Source organism: Schistocerca americana, chromosome 1, assembly GCF_021461395.2.
Source record: "Schistocerca americana isolate TAMUIC-IGC-003095 chromosome 1, iqSchAmer2.1, whole genome shotgun sequence".
NCBI lineage: Eukaryota > Metazoa > Arthropoda > Insecta > Orthoptera > Acrididae > Schistocerca > Schistocerca americana.
The window spans coordinates 1,179,639,167-1,179,658,480 of record NC_060119.1 but is presented as its reverse complement, the minus strand read 5'-3'; positions in this window follow the sequence as shown (position 1 = coordinate 1,179,658,480).

Here is a 19,314-nt window from a genome sequence, read left to right as displayed (position 1 = left end):
TCGGACCGCAGAGACAGGTACCTCAGTGTCCAGTAATGACTGGTGTGTAGAATGATTGAATTTCGAACTTAAAAAGAAAAATATGAGGCATTGTTGAAGAAAAATCGTCGACCGGAGATGAAATATGAGGGGAAGTGGATTTCTCAATGTAATCTTAACCAAAGGTTAGTGTCTTGACGCATCTAAAGATTTTGGCTCCTGAGTGCTTCTTCGCGCTGAGTACGAATAACCGACGCACTTCAGCTGGGTCAGAAGTACATCAATTTCTGCTTGAGATTCACAATAACCACGCAATTGCCCGTCGTCATCGATGCTGAACTCTTTCAGATTTTCTCTCATTAGTCTCTCGAATGCTGAACACATAATTAGAGACGAGCAAACGAAAAACAACGCACAGGGCACAAACACAGTACAATACACGATTTAAACGCAAGGAGCGCAAAGCACATTTAAACGAATGGCGCAGAGCACAGCGCTACCCTGTCACTACCTCTCGAAAGTTCACAAAAGTCGAATAGTCGATATACGGATTCTATCGTTTTCGATGTAGCGTGTATACGTCATAATGACGTCACATCGTATCCAAGTCCGGTGAACTTAGCAGCCTCCCTTGGCGGCAGGCACCTCAGGGCGTGTTGTGGTGCGCTGCCGATGAAATTCTTTGCGGTAGCTGCAGCTGCGCGAGTTGGCGGCGTGGGGACCGCCGCAGTTTGCGCATTGACTGCACAGGCTTCTTCCTCTTCTGCCTGACGTCCAGCCCGAGCGCTGGGCCCAGGAGGCTAACGATCGCGGCGACTTGTTCTCTTCGTGTTCCCTTCTCGCGTCCAGGCATGTTTGCACAGCGAGCGAGAGCAGCAGCGAGCAGCACCCATGTGATCCGCAGTGAGTCGGGCAGCAGAGTGCGTGCCGGTGGGTTTGTCGCCGGCCGCAATCGTAATATCGGCGGCCGCAATCGGACCGTCGGCGCAGGGAATTGAAGCCCGACTGACGGACGTAAATAACACCGACAATGAGCAGACACAGACACTCGCTGAATGGCATTCAGACGTTGAGCTTCGTTTCTGGCTGTTTGTAGCACAAAGCTATAGGTCCCCGCTTGTACAGGTGACAGAACAGGAGCATCATCAGCTTTGCTTTTATTAAAGCATCGGCGGGAGCTCAATAGAGGTCTGCAGTAAGCAATTACGGCGGGAAGGATACTTTGTTTGGTGACGCCCAGAAGCAGAATTGTGGTGTTTCTTGTCGTTTTGCGGGATGTCGAGCTCCAGTGGTGCCTTGGGGTCGAAGCGGTCTACCACTGTTGACAGAAGGCGCGTCCAGTCGTTTCGAGCGTCTCACCTGCCTTAGAGACAGGCTCTGCTCTCCATAAGGCTATGGGAAATTGTGGGCCAGGACCTGGAAGCCGACCGCGGAACCAATGAGAAAGTTTCCGTCGCCGCCGTCCAGATCTTCGCGTCCACAAGCTCAGTAGGGCCAGCAATGCAGCCAGGTAACTAACAGTGACAACGATGGCTGTAACTGGCTCCCCCCTGGCAGAAGCCCCATTTTCCGTTCCGGACATTGCAAATAACGCAGCAAATGCAGTAATACACAGAACACCAACAGCTTCATACGTAGTCAGTTCTTGCGATCCCACACCTCCTTCCCTTGTCCTAAGTCCACTCCTGCTTGCCAATGCCACCAACAACCTCTCAAACTACATAGCATCCCTGAATAAAGGCAAGCAGACGACCCATCAACTGACCAAAATCCTCCAAAAACACACCACCTCGACCCAGCCCTCCGCCCGATCCAAATACCTAAAATCCCCCCCCACAAGTCCACTTCATCCAAACAGCGGCGAGCAAGGGAGGACTGAAAGGTGAAGCACTCCAAGAGTAAGAAACAGTCCACCACCCCTACCCCAACCACTCCTTCACCCTCTGAGGAACCTGCGCCCCCAACAGCACCTGTTATCGCCCTGGGAGGGGACCAGGAAACCATTGCCCTGGATGAGAACCACATAACTGGGCAGGACTCGGACGGTTTCGTGTTGGCGAAGAAAACCTTTCACCAGCCGAAGCTTCCGGTGGCCCGGGGAGTAGAACCCACGCCGAACAGGTTCCAGGTAGTGACTAATGAGCCAGGGACAGCAACACAAAACAACACAATAGAAACACAAAAACGCGTCACCCACCATCTCCCTCCGATTGTCGCAGAGTTTCCTCCGAACTACGAGGAGCTCTTTGAGCTGTTGAAAACAGAAGTCGAGGGAGACAGTTTTAAGCCAAATCCTGCTGGTGATGACAAGATCAAAATAACACTTCACACATTAGAAGACTACGATACAGTCAAAACACATAGCCCACTACACATTCCCCACAACAAAAACACGAAACAAGAACATAGTTATCAGAGACCTCACAAGACGACTATCCCCCCAGGCATTAAAAACAGACTTGACTGCCCAGGGATACGTCGTCAAGGCTGTTCAGCAGATGGGCAAAGTGGACAGCAAGTGCCTCCTACACTGCGTCACTCTCCCAGATAACCCGCAGAACAAAAGGGAGGTAAAATGGTCCTGGCTGTTCCTGTCACCACCGAGCCACTGCGCCACAAAAACAAGACGACGCAGTGCTACAGGTGTCAGGGCCTAAATCATATCGCCGCCAACTGCACCATGGTGATAAGGTGCAGAAAGTGCACCAAGGCCCATGACTCGAGGTCTTGTACACTAAAACCCTTGGACCCATGACCAAAATGAAGAGGTAGTCCGTCGTCAACTGGCTGTCTTCATCAATGCTGAGAAGGACCCAGAGGATGGACCCACACTTTTCGCCCCAGAAGACATGGCAAACGTAATTAGGTCCCTTCACACAAAAATGGCGCCAGGACACGACAGTGTCACCAACCAGCTAGTTAAAAACCTTCCGACGTCGGCTATCGAACACCTCGCGAATGTCTTCAACGAGATTACTCGTACCCGCAAGTTCCCAGCATACTGGAAACATGCGGAAGTGGTCGCGAGACACAAACCAGGGAAAGACCCTTTATTCCCGCACCACTACAGGCCAATTAGCCTCTTGCCACCTCTCAGCAAGATCTATAAGCTCCTCCTGCTAATACCCATACAAGATCACAACACCAATAAGCAACTACTGCCAGATTTCCAATGCGGATTCCAACAGAAGCACTCCGCTGCACAACGTATCACGAGAGTGGCTGAAGCAGCCACGGCTGGGTTCAACCACAGAGGCTACTGTGGGATAGTGCTACTTGATGTAGCCAAAGCCTTCGACTCAGTATGACATAAAGGGCTATTATACAAGTTACGCACATAGGGGTTCCCCAGGAGCATAGTCAGGCCAATCCAAAGCTATCTCACGAACAGAACTTTCTCTATCAAGGCAGAAACAGCCACCATCACCAAAAGGAGTATTCATGCTGGGGTGCCACAGGGTTCGGTCCTGGTGTCCGTCTGGTACAGTCTGTACACTGTGGACACTCCCACAGCCCCCCTGGTGCACACCGCACAGTATGCTGACGACACAACCTTTTACACACGTAATGCGAATGAGGACCTGGTCATTCGTAGGCTACAAAGGGTTTTAGATAACACAGAAACCTGGGCCCATCACTTGCACAGCACCATCAACCCTGAAAAGACACAGGCTATGCTGATCACCTGGAGGCTCAGGAGATGCAGACCCCCTCAATGCCCTCCCCCCCCTTCAACTGCATCTACATGGATCCTGACTCCCCTGGCACAGATCCACCAAGTATATAGACGTAACCTTGGACTTGAGACTAATGTGGAAACCCCACACAGACGAGGTCAACAGGGAGGTCCGCACCAGAATGTCCATTCTATACCCAGTCCTCAACACAACCAGCTCCCTTCCCTGCTCTGTAAGAGTAAATGTCTATCGGGCCCTTATACAGCCAGTAATCGAATATGCATGTCCTGTCTGGGGATAAGTGGTGAAGCAGCATCTAGACAAACTCCAGAGGCTGCAGAACTGAAGCTCTCAGGAGGGTACTGCATCTACCCATGAGATTCCCCATCAATGATCTGCACGCCACTGCCGAAATCCCCCTCCTCAAAGAACGATTCTAAAATCTGACAAGGACTTTGTACGAGAGCTCTTCCAGATCTGGAAATAGCCGCATCTACTCCCTAGGTCGGTATGACATGTTACGTGATAAGCACAAACGTTCTATGACGATCTTCGATGACTAAGTCAAAGAGAAAAATCCAAAAATCCCCAAGTCCTAATACCAATCCTTAATCCTTAAAATACCCAATGCCTCGTTAACCTCAGGCAAGTACAAGACACCACCACAAGACCACCACAATACACAGAGAGCAACCACAATCAAAGATAATCACACACACACAACATACAATGTGGAGTAAAAGCCAACAGGCTGCAAACTCCTCAATACACTTCCCCAAGGAGGGGAAAGTAAAAGGTTAGAGAAGAGAGAGAGAGAGAGAGAGAGAGAGAGAGACAGAGAGAGGCAGACAGACCATTCCATCAGAACCACCGGATGACAGGGGAAAGGTTATTCGCCAAAATATCGTGGGTCTTCAATGATCGCATCCGGCTGGACACCTGAGAGCCCTGGAAACAAACGTCCATATTTGTTTTGTTTTGTAGCGGATAGAAGATACTTTCCACGCATTGTGACCCTGATTATGGCTTAATTTGCGTATTTCACCTTCTGAATTGCGTTTTGAACATGTTGCTGATATTCTGTTTGAGTTTTGCTCACATCCATAATACTGGTTGGAGTAAATGATTCCATATTTTTGTTTCCTCTAAAACAGTGGCTGGTTTCATCGGATATTGTTCTGTGGACATTTATTCTTGCCTACAAATCCGTATATAAACGGCTGGATTGAGATACATGTGTATAGTGTTAGTGTTGGTTCTTTGTACTTTCTTGCATTTAACGGAGAATCTCACGTTACCAGATTTTGAGGGAATTGGTACACAACTTTATACATCTTGTCAAAGAATGAGTATTATTTTCATTTTAATGATGTTGCTTCTTGCAATTAAGTATTCTTTGTAGTATTAGTGGTGGAGTATGTAGTTATTGTGCCAGGTACTATTGGGCAGCAAAAATATTCTTAATCAGAAGTGCATATTTTTAAATGAGAATGCGTTACTTAGTGTGAACGTAGTTCCATTGTACTGAATGCTACTCCAGTTAGTTTACTTTAGGTATACAGAATTTGCTAGATGGTCCAATGATGAAAGCATAGCAGTGTGTATTATTTGCTTTTAAATTTTCATTGGGGTGGGAGTACAATGATTTCTGCTAAACTTATTGTTTGTAGTACATGTTAACTTGTGAACACATCTGCGTAACTAAGGTTGCAGTTTCAGAATTGGCTAGGAAGAATACCTTAGTCACTAAGACTATTAAATGCGAGACAGTACGAAGAACAGAAGCAAACTAAAATAAAATAGAATAGGAACGATATATTTATAACACATTTAAATCGAGCAGCTAACACGTGGAGTAGCAGGCAAGAACAAATGTCCACAGAAAGCTGTGCGACAAACCCAACTTCTGTTTTATATGAAACAAAAACTAAATGGAATCATTTACTCCACCAAATACTATGGATGCATGCAAAAATAAATCATAATACTAGCAACATATTCACAATGCAAGTCAAAGATTACAATCACACAAGAAATCATAATTGGGAATGCAATGCTGTGAAACCAGCTTTTGTGTCATGTCATGTCATGTCAGATGATTTTTATCTTTTGACACATGCCAAGGCCCAATTACTTCCACTTGATAACAGCCAATTGGTCGAAAATGCAATATTGGGTTTTACAAATAAATAATTTTTCTTTCAAAAGGCGACCACAGTGTTACGTACATGATTTTACATGACTGAACCCCAATTACGAGAAGTTAATCTGACTTTTCAATTAATATTTCTCGAATTTATTACTTTGCAAGGTAACAAAAACCTTCTAGCTCACAAGCATACTCCTTACTACTAAACTGCGAGACCCACCCACTAAACATAAATGAAAAATAATATCATATAAATCGTGTATTTCGAATCAACAATGCGGATTTTCGCGCCATATTTTCCGTATTCAAAGCCCACTGCCACTATAATCCGTTCAACATGAGATTAAACCTGATGTAAACATTGCACTATGTATTCTTCCGGGTTTTGCTGGAACCTCATTTCACGTGGGACTGCAGCCAAGCCGTCTCGAGTACTGTCAAGTACGATAATAAGGGTAGTTTTGTGCTGTCCGACGTAGTGATAATACGGGACAACAGCTTTACCGGTGCATTTAATTTGGACAGCACTGGCCGGTCAGCTGGTACAGCTTGCCTGCAGTGGCGTGGCCAGCTGCAGTTGACACTTAAAAAAAGACGAGCAGAGGAGCAATACAGCTTCGAATGTCATTTAATTTTTAAGCAGAATGAAATAATACACTGCAAATCTCCCACAATACGCTCCTTAGACGACTAGACGAAAACCGCAACACTGTATCGTTTTTAGCTAATGTACTATTGTCATTAAAACAAGAACAGAACAAAAGTTCCTGATTTAACCAAAGGGTAATTTTTCTGCATAAGCTGTGTGTAACATAAGAGAGTATTGAAGAATATCACCATATAGTTAAATATTGATGCCACTGAAGGTATTACTTACAGTCAGATGTCTGGTAATCTCTTAGCTCCTTCCTTATCTGAATCCGAGAAATACGTTTCAGTTCTGGAAGTGTCAGCTGCTACGTTAATGACGAGCCTATCAACAACAGAATCCATGAAGCCAACCAGCCACAGCATTTTCTCTTCTTTATTTTATGAAGAGCCGTTCCATATCCCGCCACCGTTCGGCAGTGACGTGTGAAAAAGCTACGTGCGTTAGTTCCAGTACGTCTGGCACCTTAACAGTATTGTTACTTCGCGGGTCAACTCCCGCAGCTTGGCTCCGGATCAGTTCTGTTGGGTTCAGACTGTAATGGTACAATAGCAAATGTAAAAATTGTAAGATGTGCCCGATGCTGAGAAAATGATTGTTTTTCATGTTTCTACGATCCTTTATCTACCTCTGTGGTATAAAACGATGGACATGTCCAATTAAAGAAGATTTGGTTTTTCATATTTGCCTTAAAAATTAAATTGTTATGTTTTCTTAATTTAAACAACTTTATGAACAGTCTTTCATTAAACATCGAAAATTAAGAATTTGTATTTGTAGTGGAAACAGGAATGTCGCGTCCAATATGTAATTAGAAACAAGAAGACGTGCATTATTCATAAAAAATGATGATGAGTTTTATAATTACGAGGCGTAGATATTTCACATTGAACGAGAAAAAAAAAATTATACTGGGATGATTTGGTTCACGTTTCATTGTGCTACCGACTGCGCTACACGTTCTACGTGGCTTTGCGTATCAACTGCAGTATATACAGTACTGAGAAAAATTAAAAGCCGATTATCTCGATAAATTTATGAGAACATTAACAACAGCCTATTTCTTGGCACATTTTAATTGTGTTCCACGCGCGTGTTTCACTATGGAACAGAAAGCAGTCTCAGCCATTTACATATTGCGCAATAACATTACGACAGTCAGGGCCAAACTCTGCAGAAACTGTGACTGTACACCATTTTTTAAATAAAAACTACGTAGCTAAAGCGTAATTAAGAAAAAAAAGTTGATGGCTGTTAATACATTTGAATATCGTAAAGTTTCATTTAATGTAACTTAGTACTAAGATATCTAATACATAAGTAGTACTCGCTTCCAAGAGCGTAACAACACCAGTGTACGTGTGCTACAGCTTCTGACCAATAATCGCGTTTGTGTTTGTTTACATCAGGTTTATTCTTATGACGAATTTTAGGAGCACAGCTGTCGTTCTCTGTTCATGCATCGTAATATGAGCCTTGCACTTCTGATATTTTGATGTTCTGTGTGTTGGTCTTCTTGTACAAGTAATCACAAAAACGCAGTATTTTTAATTCAAAATTGTTATTTGGAAACTATCTTTTTGTTACAGGACCTATATCACACTCCAGCAACGAAACACCTGAACTCTAGATCTCTTACTTGTACATTTCCAAATGTAATTTGTGTTGGAAAGAAAAATGAAGTTAATACAAATAGCAATTATCTACAGGACTGTAGGCTAAGAATATAAATGTAAACCTACATCATCATCCCCTCAGTTAGTAAGCCAATTACATGGACTTTTTGCTGAATTTCACATCTCGACCACATCAGGTAACTTCCTGTGGTGAAACTGTCGTAGGTTTGGCTAACTCATTCACTGGTGAAGTGCTGTGTAGATCATTCTGTAAACCACTGATGTTTCGAGTTCACAAGGATGTTAGCGGGTTTCAGTCTGTCAAAGGGGAATATTATGAGCAAACGGAGGGAGTCGCAATGGGCAGTCCATTCTCGCCGGTGATCGCGAATTTGTACATGGAGTACTTCGAGGAGGAAGCCTTGGCATCATCCAATTGGAAACCTACTTGTTTCTCCCGTTATGTCGATGAGACATCCGTCATCTGGCCCCATGGTAGGACAAGCTCCTGGATTTCCTTACAAACCTAAACTCCATACATCCAAACATCAAATTCACTATGGAGACCGAAGCAGAAGGAAGATTACCATTCCTGGACGTCATGGTCAAGAGAAGAGCTGATGGTACCCTGAGCCACGGTGTGTACAGGAAAAAAACGCACACTGACCTGTACCTGCATGCAGACAGCTGCCACCACCCCTCTCAAAGGAATGGAGTACTAAAAGCACTAGTACACAGGGCGCGCAGCATCTCAGACGCAGAGAATCTGCCCCAGGAATTGGAACACCTCCAAACCGTGTTACGAAAAAACGGGTACTCGGAATGGCAGATTAGACGCGCTCTCCGTCCCACCACCACTGCACAACCTGTGGAGACGGATGAAGTCAGGGAAAAAGAGGTCGCCACTGCCTCTATTCCGTACAATGGCGCACTATCGGGGAAAATCGGCCGTATATTAAAGAAACACCGAGTTAAAACCGTCTTTTGCCCGCCCAATAAAACACTGGGAAGAGTGAAAGATGACCTCGGTTTGAGGAGGGCCGGCATATACCAAATTCCCTGTGAGTGTGAGAAGACTTATATCGGACAGACAGTACGCACCATCGAAGATCGTTGCCGAGAACATCAAAGGCACACTCGACTGAGATATCCAAATAAGTCGGCGGTAGCAGAGCACTATTTGTCTGAGAAACACGAGATGGATTATGAGCGTACCAAGATCCTGGCTCAGACCTCTAAATACTGGGACAGCGTTATAAGGGAGGCTATCGAAATTCGCACCAGGGAAGATCTTATCAACCGAGATTGCGGCTATAATCACAACAAGGCTTGGGACGCAGCATTGAATGTAATTAAGAGGACTCTCAGCAAGAAGTACGAACTGGTGACCAGGGCGGACGTAGCAAGCACATCGACGCTACGACATATTCCGACGCCCACGTCTTCGCGACCGCAGGCGCGCGGGCGCGGACGGCGAAGAGAGCGGCCCGCGGGGGGGAAGGGATTTAAATCGGCCGCCCGCCCACAGGAGCTCAGCCGGCAGGCAACGCGCAATCCAGCCACAAAGTTCCTAGTAAAACGACTGCAACGAGAAATTAAGGCAGAAGTAGAAAAACACAGGAATCAAGTCTGGGGAGATAAGGTTGCACTGCTACAACTACAAGACCAATCGGCCTGGAAGATGACGAAGTCCATACTACGAAGCGGACAGAAGTTACCCCCACTACATGTGGGCAACTATATAATTAGATGCCAAAGCAAATGTTTTGGCAGATGTATTCGCAAAAAACTTCACACCGATGAATGACCCTGCCGACTCAGACCACATTGGCCTAGTCAACGAGAGACTTCCAAGATTCCTCGCCAATCGAGCCGAAGATGACCATATTCAACCGATCACGACAGCAGAAGTTACAAAACAGCTCGAAGAATTAAACGGAAAGAAGGCTGGAGGACCAAACCTTCTAACAAATGAGCTGTTGAAGCAATTACCACCTACCGCAGTACCATTCTTAGCGGCCGCGTTCAATGAGATCCTGACAACTGGCGACTTCCCCCTCGCATGGAAACATGCAGAGGTCGTCGCCATACCGAAGACAGGAAAGGACCCTCGATCACCTGCTAGCTACAGACCAATCAGTCTTTTACCTGCCATATCGAAACTTTTTGAACGTTTATACATAAAGAGACTTCAACAGCATGTGTAAGCAGAGCATCTGATACCAGACGTCCAGTTCGGCTTTCGCCAAGGCCATTCCACCACCCAGCAGCTACTACGCCTAGTTGAGGAAGCATTCGGCGCCATGGAAAGGAAATAATTCTTCGGGGCTGTATTTCTGGATGTTTCTCGTGGCTTTGATTGCATGTGGCATGAGGGACTCCTGTATAAACTCCTAGATATAGGGGTCCCTGTGTCACACACAACACTCCTGAAGAGCTATCTAGAAAGCCGGACATTTCATGTCCACACTCAAGATGGTACATCGTCCACCAGACCAATCAATGCAGGAGTACCTCAGGGCAGTGTTCTGGGACCACTGTTATAGGTCTTGTATACATCCGACCTACCATCGACGGCCAGAACACACCTATCTTTATACGCCGATGATACAGCCATTTATTCCCGAAGTATGAATGCTGTACACCTCCAAGCAAGACTACATCAAGCATGTAATAAGCTGAGTGAATGGGCAACGAAATGGGGACTGTCTTTTAACGCCACAAAGACGCAGGCAATAGCAATTTGTAGAAGACCACTTCCACCTAACATCCAGCCCATTGAGATAAGGGGCACCCCAGTCCCGTGGTCAAAAACAGCAAAATACTTGGGTGTGACCCTTGATAGGCGATTGACATGGCAACCTCATATAGAAGATATTCAAGAGAAAGCCGGGAGAAGAATGGTATAGCTTTACCCATTATTAAACCCAGCGTCAACACTACCATCAAGACTGGGGGTGATATTGTACCTTACACTGGTGCGACCAATCTTAGACTACGCCGCTGTCGTGTGGGGCAATGCTGCTCCAACCCACATACAACGGCTACAAAGAATTCAGAATCATGCTCTGAAAAGAGCACTCCATCTGCCATACCGGTTCCCAATGAACGAACTTCACCAACTCACAGGGGTACCCTATTTGGAAGACTGATTCAGAACCACTGCAAAAACCTTTTATGAAAACACACAACAGTCAGATAACGAACTTGTACGAGAACTTGAACACAGGGTGCACTACCTGGCCTCCACCAGATGGCCCAATGACCTATGCGAATAACAAGACTACACATCTTGTGTATATATTTTTTATATAATTTTAATAAATTAAAAATTTTTAATAATTTTACTTTTAATTTTAATTTTAATTTTATTTTTATCTTAATTTATTTTATTTTAATTATATTTTAATCTTATTTGATTGTATTTATTATTTTTTTATTATTATTATTTTATACAAAAAAAGGTGAATGAATGAGTGTGAGAATGTGTTAACTGTAATATGTATGTGTGAGTACAATGTATATATTGCGTGAAAGTGTGAGCGAATGAAAAAAAAAACAATAAAAGAAAAAATAAAAAAAATAAAATAAATAAAATAAAATAAAATTTTACCATACAGCTAATGTATTTTTAAATCATTTAAAAGCAGAAAAAATATGACAACCAAAAAAGCTATTGTTTTAATGTCAATTTTTATTATTGAAGGCGTAGCCACATGGCTTGAACTTCTGTTCTCAGACCGGGCAATCCTTGATGCCCCAATGTATTCTGCAGCGCATCTCAGGAGCTCAGTTCGTCAGCGCACCTGACGATGGCGACATGTCTGATCGCCAAAATATTGTGCCCGTTGGACACTATGAACCGGCAGTATACCCATGGACTGTTCGAGCTACTTCCAAATTGTTTTCCGACCTTACAGTGAAATCATCAGGCAATGTTAGAGGTGTGCCATACAGCATCTCCGCAACTGTTGAGTTATTTTCTTCTCTCACATAGCAACGCAGTTCTAGAAGAAATGTTGGAATTTTGTCACTCCATTTATTTTTACAATGTGCTCTGACAGCTGCCTTCAATGTTCGATGGAATCTCTCTATTTTTCCATTTGATTGTGGTGGTACACCACAGTCTGAGTTAATATAGAATCACAAATCTTAGCTAATGTGTGGAACAGCTCTGATTGGAACAGTGCTCCTTAGTCAATCACTATTTGGTTAGGGCTCCAAATCCAGTGATCCAGAAATTATAAAATGCTTGTGTCACCGTTTCTGCTCGAAAATAACGTAATGGAAGTTAAAGAACCGTTGAAACCTGAAGTTGATAGAAGTGAGATTACTGGGGAAATTTAAGTGTATGTCAAAAGAATAGGCAAATGAGAAATGGAGGTGGTTTATTTGTCGCAGTAGACAAGAAACTCAAGTCCACCAAGGTAGAAATTGAAGCTGCATGTGAGATAGTTTGGGCAAGACTTAGTATGAGGTGTGGCCATAAAATGATAATTGCATCCTTCTATCACCCACCAGACTCATCTCTTATGTAACTGAAAACTTTAGAGAAAACCTCAGTTCACTTGTGCATAAGTTTCGTGATCATACTGAAGTCGTTGGTGGAGACTGTAATCATCTAACAGTTAACAGGGAAAATTACAGTTTTGTTAGTGGTGGACATGATAAGACATCCTGTGAAAATTTTTTTAAATGACTTCTCTGAAAGCTTCTTAGACAGATAATTAGGAAAGCCACTCATGATGGAGATATTTTGGATCTAATATCAACAAATAGACCTGACCTCTTTGAGGATGTTCACAGCAAAACTGGTATCAATGACTGTGACACAGTTGTGACGATAATGATTACCAAAGTATAAAGGACAACTAAAACAAGCAGAAAGATATATTCGTTCCGTAAACTAGATAATAAATTACTAGTGTCATAACTCAATCAGGAGCTTGAAACTTACAACATAGGGCAAGTGGGGCAGCTCGTTTCATGTTATCACGCAATAGGGGTGAGTATCACTGACATGATACGCGAGTTGGGGTGGCAGTCACTGAACAAAGATGGTTTTCTTTGCGGCGAGATCTATTTACGAAATTTCAATCACTAACTTTCTCTTCCAAATGCGTAAATATTTTGTTGACACACACCTACCTAGGGAGAAATGATCATCATAATAAAATAAGAGAAATCAGACCTCAAATGGAAAGATTTAGATGTTCCTTTTTCCTACGTGCCATTTGAGGGAGGAATGGTAGAGAAGTAGTATGAAAATGGTTCGATGAACCCTCTGCCAGGCACTTAAGAGTGAATTGCTGAGTAACCATGTAGATGTAGATGTAGATCTCTGGCTCAAGTCTGAAAGAATAGTTGACCACACACTGGATAGATATGTACCCAGTAGACCAGTTCAAAATGGGAGCGAATCTCCATAGTATACAGTCGCAGTAAAGAAACGTGCAAGAAAACAGAGATTATGGCATAATAGGTATAATACAAAGTGTAGGGTTATAGACAGAGAGGCTACAGATAGTCCCCTATGTACATCTCGCATAGGCATCATGAGGTAACGCATTTGGCTGTCAAGAGAACAACGCGTGATGCCTTCAATGACTACTGTAGCAGTCACGTGATCTTTCACAGAACCCAAACAAATTCGGGTCGTATGTAAAGGCTGTTAGTGGCACCAAAGTTAGTGTCCAGCCCCTAGTGAAAGAGACAGGAACTGAAACTGAGGGCAGCAAAGCAAAAGCTGAACTGCTGAACTCTGTGTTCAAATGTTCCTTTACAAAGGAAACTCCGGGAGAATTGCCCCAATTTAATCGTCATACTACTGAAAAGATGAATTAGATATGTGTTAGTGTCAGTGGTGTTGAGAGACAGCTGAAATCGTTAAATTTGAACAAAGCTCTATGTCCCGATGGAATCTGTGTCACATTCTGTACTGAAATTGTGGCTGAGTTAGCCCCTCTTCTAACTACAGTCTAGCGTAGATCCCTCGAACAAAAAACCGTGCCCAATTTTTGGAAAAAGGCACAGGTCACACCCATCCACAAGAAGGGTAGTAGAAGTGATCCACAGAACTACCATCCTGTATCTTTGACACTGATTTGTTGTAGAATCTTATAACACATTCGATTTCGTAAACATCAATCCTGTCAGACCCAACTCGCACTTTTCTCACATGATGTACTGGAAGCTTTCGATCAAGGCAATCAGGTAGATGAAGTATTTCTTGATTTCCAAGAATCTTTTGACCCAGTGGCACACCCACTCTTATTGTCAAAAGTATGATCATGTGGGGGGTATCAAGTGGAATTTGTGACAGGATGGAGAACTTTTTTGTAGGGAGGACACAGCATGTTATCTTGGATGGAGAGTCATCATGAGATGTAGAAATAACTCTGGGTGTGCCCCAGGGAAGTGTGTTGGGATCCTTGCTGTTTCTACTGTATATTAATGACCTTGCAGACAATATTAGCAGTAAACCCAGTTTTTTTGCAGATGGTACAGTTATCTATAATTTAGTACTATCCGAAAGAAGCTACATAAATATTCATTCAGATCTTGATAAGATTTCAGTGTGGTGCAGAGATTGGCAATTTGCTCGAAATTTTCAGAAGTGTAAAATTTTGCACTTCAGATAACGAAAAAACGATCTATATGATAACTATAATATCAATAAGTAACTGTTGGAATCAGCCAATTTATGCAAATAAATGGGTGTAACACTTTGTAGGGATGTTGTTGTTGTTGTGGTTTTCAGTCCTGAGACTGGTTTGATGCAGCTCTCCATGCTACTCCACTCTGTGCAAGCTTCTTCATCTCCCAGTACTTACTGCAACCTACGTCCTTCTGAATCTGCTTAGTGTATTCATCTCTTGGTCTCCCTCTATGATTTTTACCCTCCACACTGCCCTCCAATGCTAAATTTGTGATCCCTTGATGCCTCAGAACATGTCCTACCAACCGGTCCCTTCTTCTTGTCATGTTGTGCCACAAACTCCTCTTCTCCCCAATTCTATTCAATACCTCCTCATTAGTTATGTGATCTACCCATCTTATCTTCAGCATTCTTCTGTACCACCACATTTCGAAAGCTTCTATTCTCTTCTTGTCCAAACTATTTATCGTCCATGTTTCACTTCCATATATGGCTACACTCCATACAAATACTTTCAGAAACGACTTCCTAACACTTAAATCAATACCAGATATTAACAACTTTTTCTTCTTCAGAAACGCTTTCCATCATCAGTTATTTTGCTCCCCAAATAGCAAAACTCCTTTACTACTTTAGGTGTCTCATTTTCTAATCTAATTCCCTCAGCATCACCGTCTTCATTCGACTACATTCCATTATCCTTGTTTTGCTTTTGTTGATGTTCATCTTACACCCTCCTTTCAAGACACTGTCCATTCCATTCAACTGCTCTTCCAAGTCCTTTGCTGTTTCTGACAGAATTACAATATCATCGGCAAACCTCAAAGTTTTTATTTCTTCTCCATGGATTTTAATACCTACTCCGAATTTTTCTTTTGTTTCCTTTACTGCTTGCTCAATATACAGATTGAATAACATCGGGGAGAGGCTACAACCCTGTCTCACTCCCTTCCCAACCGCTGCTTCCCTTTCATGTCCTTCGACTCTTATAACTGCCATCTGATTTCTGTACAAATTGTAAATAGCCTTTCGCTCCCTGTATTTTACCCCTGCCACCTTTAGAATTTGAAAGTGAGTATTCCAGTCAACATTGTCAAAAGCTTTCTCTGAGTCTACAAATGCTAGAAACGTAGGTTTGCCTTTCCTTAATCTTTCTTCTAAGATAAGTCATAAGGTCAGTATTGCCTCACGTGTTCCAATATTTCTACGGAATTCAAACTGATCTTCCCCAAGGTTGGCTTCTACTAGTTTTTCCATTCGTCTGTAAAGAATTCGCGTTAGTATTTTGCAGCTGTGGCTTATTAAACTGATAGTTCGGTAATTTTCACATCTGTCAACACCTGTGTTCTTTGGGATTGTAATTATTATATTCTTCTTGAAGTCTGAGGGTATTTCGCCTGTCTCATACATCTTGCTCACCAGATGGTAGAGTTTTGTCAGGACTGGCTCTCCCGAGGTCGTCAGTAGTTCTAATGAAATGTTGTCTACTCCTGGGGCCTTGTTTCGACTCAGGTCTTTCAGTGCTCTGTCAAACTCTTCATGCAGTATTGTATCTCCCATTTCGTCTTCATCTACATTCTCTTCCATTTCCATAATATTGTCCTCAAGTACGTCGCTCTTGTATAGAGCCTCTATATACTCTTTCCACCTCTCCGCTTTCCCTTCTTTGCTTAGAACTGGGTTTCCATCTGAGCTCTTGATATTCATAGGGATATGAAATGGAATATTAAGTTCAGTTCTTGGTAAAGCAGGTGGTAGACTTTGGTCTGTTGGTAGAATACTGGGGAAGTGCAATCCATCTACAAAGGGGATTGCTTACAAATCACTCTTGCACCTGGTTCTAGAATATTGCTCAGGTGTATGGTACCAATACCAGGTAGGACTTACAGGGTATATTGAACATATACAGAGAAGGGTAGCATGAATAGTTACAGGTTTGTTTAATCTGTGGGAGACTGTCCCAGAGATACTGAAGGAACTGAACTGGCAGACCCTTGGAGAGCGATGTAAACTACCCCAAGAAAATCTTTTAACAATGGTTCAAGAACCGGCTTACTCTAAGAATATACTACAACCTCCTACAATCTCTCACATAGGGTTCATGAGGGTAAGATTTGAATAATTACTGCATGCACAGAGACTTTCAAACAGTCTTTCTTCTTGCACTCCATACGAGAATGGAACAGGAAAAAACCCTAATAACTGATACAATGGGATGTACCCTCTATCATGCACCTCATGGTGGTTTGTAGGGTATAGATGTCGATGTATATGTAGATTGGTGCACTTTAAACAGTATACAAATTCATCTGAGAGACGCAGGGGGCCAATTAGGTCGATGTGCACCACCTTAAATCGTTCATCTGTGCTTGGAAACTGGCCAATAGCAGATTTAGTATGTCTAGTCACTTTCTTCTTTTGGCACACCATGCACGATTTTTCCCAGGTTTGGATACCTCGTTTTATGTTTGACGAAATGAATCTGCATCTGAGTAATTTCACTGAAGACTTAATACCAGGATGTATCATACTATGGTACTGTTGAAAAACGGAATATCTAAATTGTTGAAGAATGTAAGGACGAATGTTACTTGTTGATACATCACAACATAATAATCATCTAGCAGGGGTTTCATGCTGTTTAAACTTCAAAGACATATGAGGACAAGAGTGAAGTTTCTCAAGTTCTTCATCACTCACTTGAGTGTCTGTTGTCTTCTCATAATAAACTGGTACTATTTCTTCAAGGTTGGATAGGTTGTACGCCACACTACTTTCTTTTCGAGAAATGTGTCCGATATCATCCGTAATTCCTGATATGAAATGTAGGTGATGCAGTTGCGTAGGGGTTGCTTTATTGTTTTGTTGTTTAAGAGCATGTGTCAAAAGAAGACAGTTAGTAAGCACTGCAGATGAACGTCCTTCAGGGAGGTACTTAAAATGCCTTATTGCCATGTACATACTGAAAAGTTCCCTATTGTATACCGAATATTTCTTTTGGGATGGCGAAAAGGTTTTGGAGTAGAAACCAACTGGTTTCCATATTATTCTTCTTTCTGTTGAAGCATTGCACCAGTTGCAAAATCTGAAGTGCCTACAAATAATGCAAGATCATTGTATACAATCGGGAATGTTAAAAGAGCTGTGTATGAAAGGTCCATTTTGCACTTCTCAGACTGTTTTATTGTGTCTTCTATCCACTGTATGTTTCTTTTGTCGTTTTTCTCGGTATTCTTCAAGTAATCATTTAGAATAGCTTGATGTTATGCGGCATGTTCCAAATGCCTTCGTTAAAAATTGAGTATGCCAAGGAAATGATGTAATTCTAACACAGTTCCTGTAAGTTTGAAATAAGTGATAACTTGTACTCATTTTGGGTCTGGTTTGGTACCTTCTGTAGTAATCACATGTCCTAAAAAATTAATTTCTTGAACTCCAAATACAGATTTTCCAACACTAATTCTCAAACCAAACTTGTTCAATTGTTCAAACAAGATAGTTAAATATTGAATACGTTCTTCTGGAGAGTTAGAAGCTATCAGTACATCATCCAGATAAGCAAAACAGAAATCTAAATCTCTCAAACGTCATTAATAAACCTCTGAAAGGTACTGGATGCAGTCTTGAGGCATGAAATTGAATTCATAAAGTCCAAAAGGTGTGATAATAGTATTCTTTTCTTTATCACTATCAGCTCATGGGATTTGGTAACATGCTTTGCGGAGATAGACTTTAGAAAATATTTTCTTGCCCACAAGAATGGAATTTGCAAACGTGTATGTGAGGGATTGGACAGCGGCCAGGAATAATCTGGTCATTAAGACGTCGGTAGTCTCCACAAACACCATCTGGCTTTTCTACTATGTGCAGTGGACCAGTCCACTGGGATTTAGATGGGCGAATTATACCGTGATTCATTAGAAACTGGAATTCATGTTTAGCCAACTTTAGTTTATTTGGATTTAACCTGTAGGTTTTTTAGTACACTGGCAGGCCATTGCTGGTTGCAATATAATGTTTAATATCATGGTTAATTTCTCCCAGCGTAAGGGCGGGTTTTGTCAGCTCAGGAAATTTTTTAAGTAGTTCTGAGTATTTACAGTTAGCATGGAGCGAACTGACAGAATCAGACAAATCAATTGCACATTTTAGTGCAGCCATATGTAACTAAGTTTTGCTGACAACTAATAATTTTGTTTCCTGGTCTACCAATAAGCCAAACCGATGAAGTAAGGCTGCTCCGATTATACCTTTTGTTGTATTAGCTAAATGAACGGCCAATAAAAACTGCGTTTTTGAAGGTAAATCAAGATTCAATTACTTTGATCCATAAGTTTTAATCTCAGATACATTTACAACATAAAGTTTGTAGTCTGCTTCTTTTACCTTATTCTTGGGACACACTGATGTAACAGAAAACATCAGCGGCGCTGTCAACCAGTAGTCTTACAAAGAATCGATATTGTCGACCTAGTATAATCGCTGCGACTGAACGCTCAGCCGCTACTGAGTGTGCCGATGGGAATTTCCCTTAGTATTCCATTGGCAAGGGTGGACACACTTCTCGGGAGTGCATTTTGAACCAT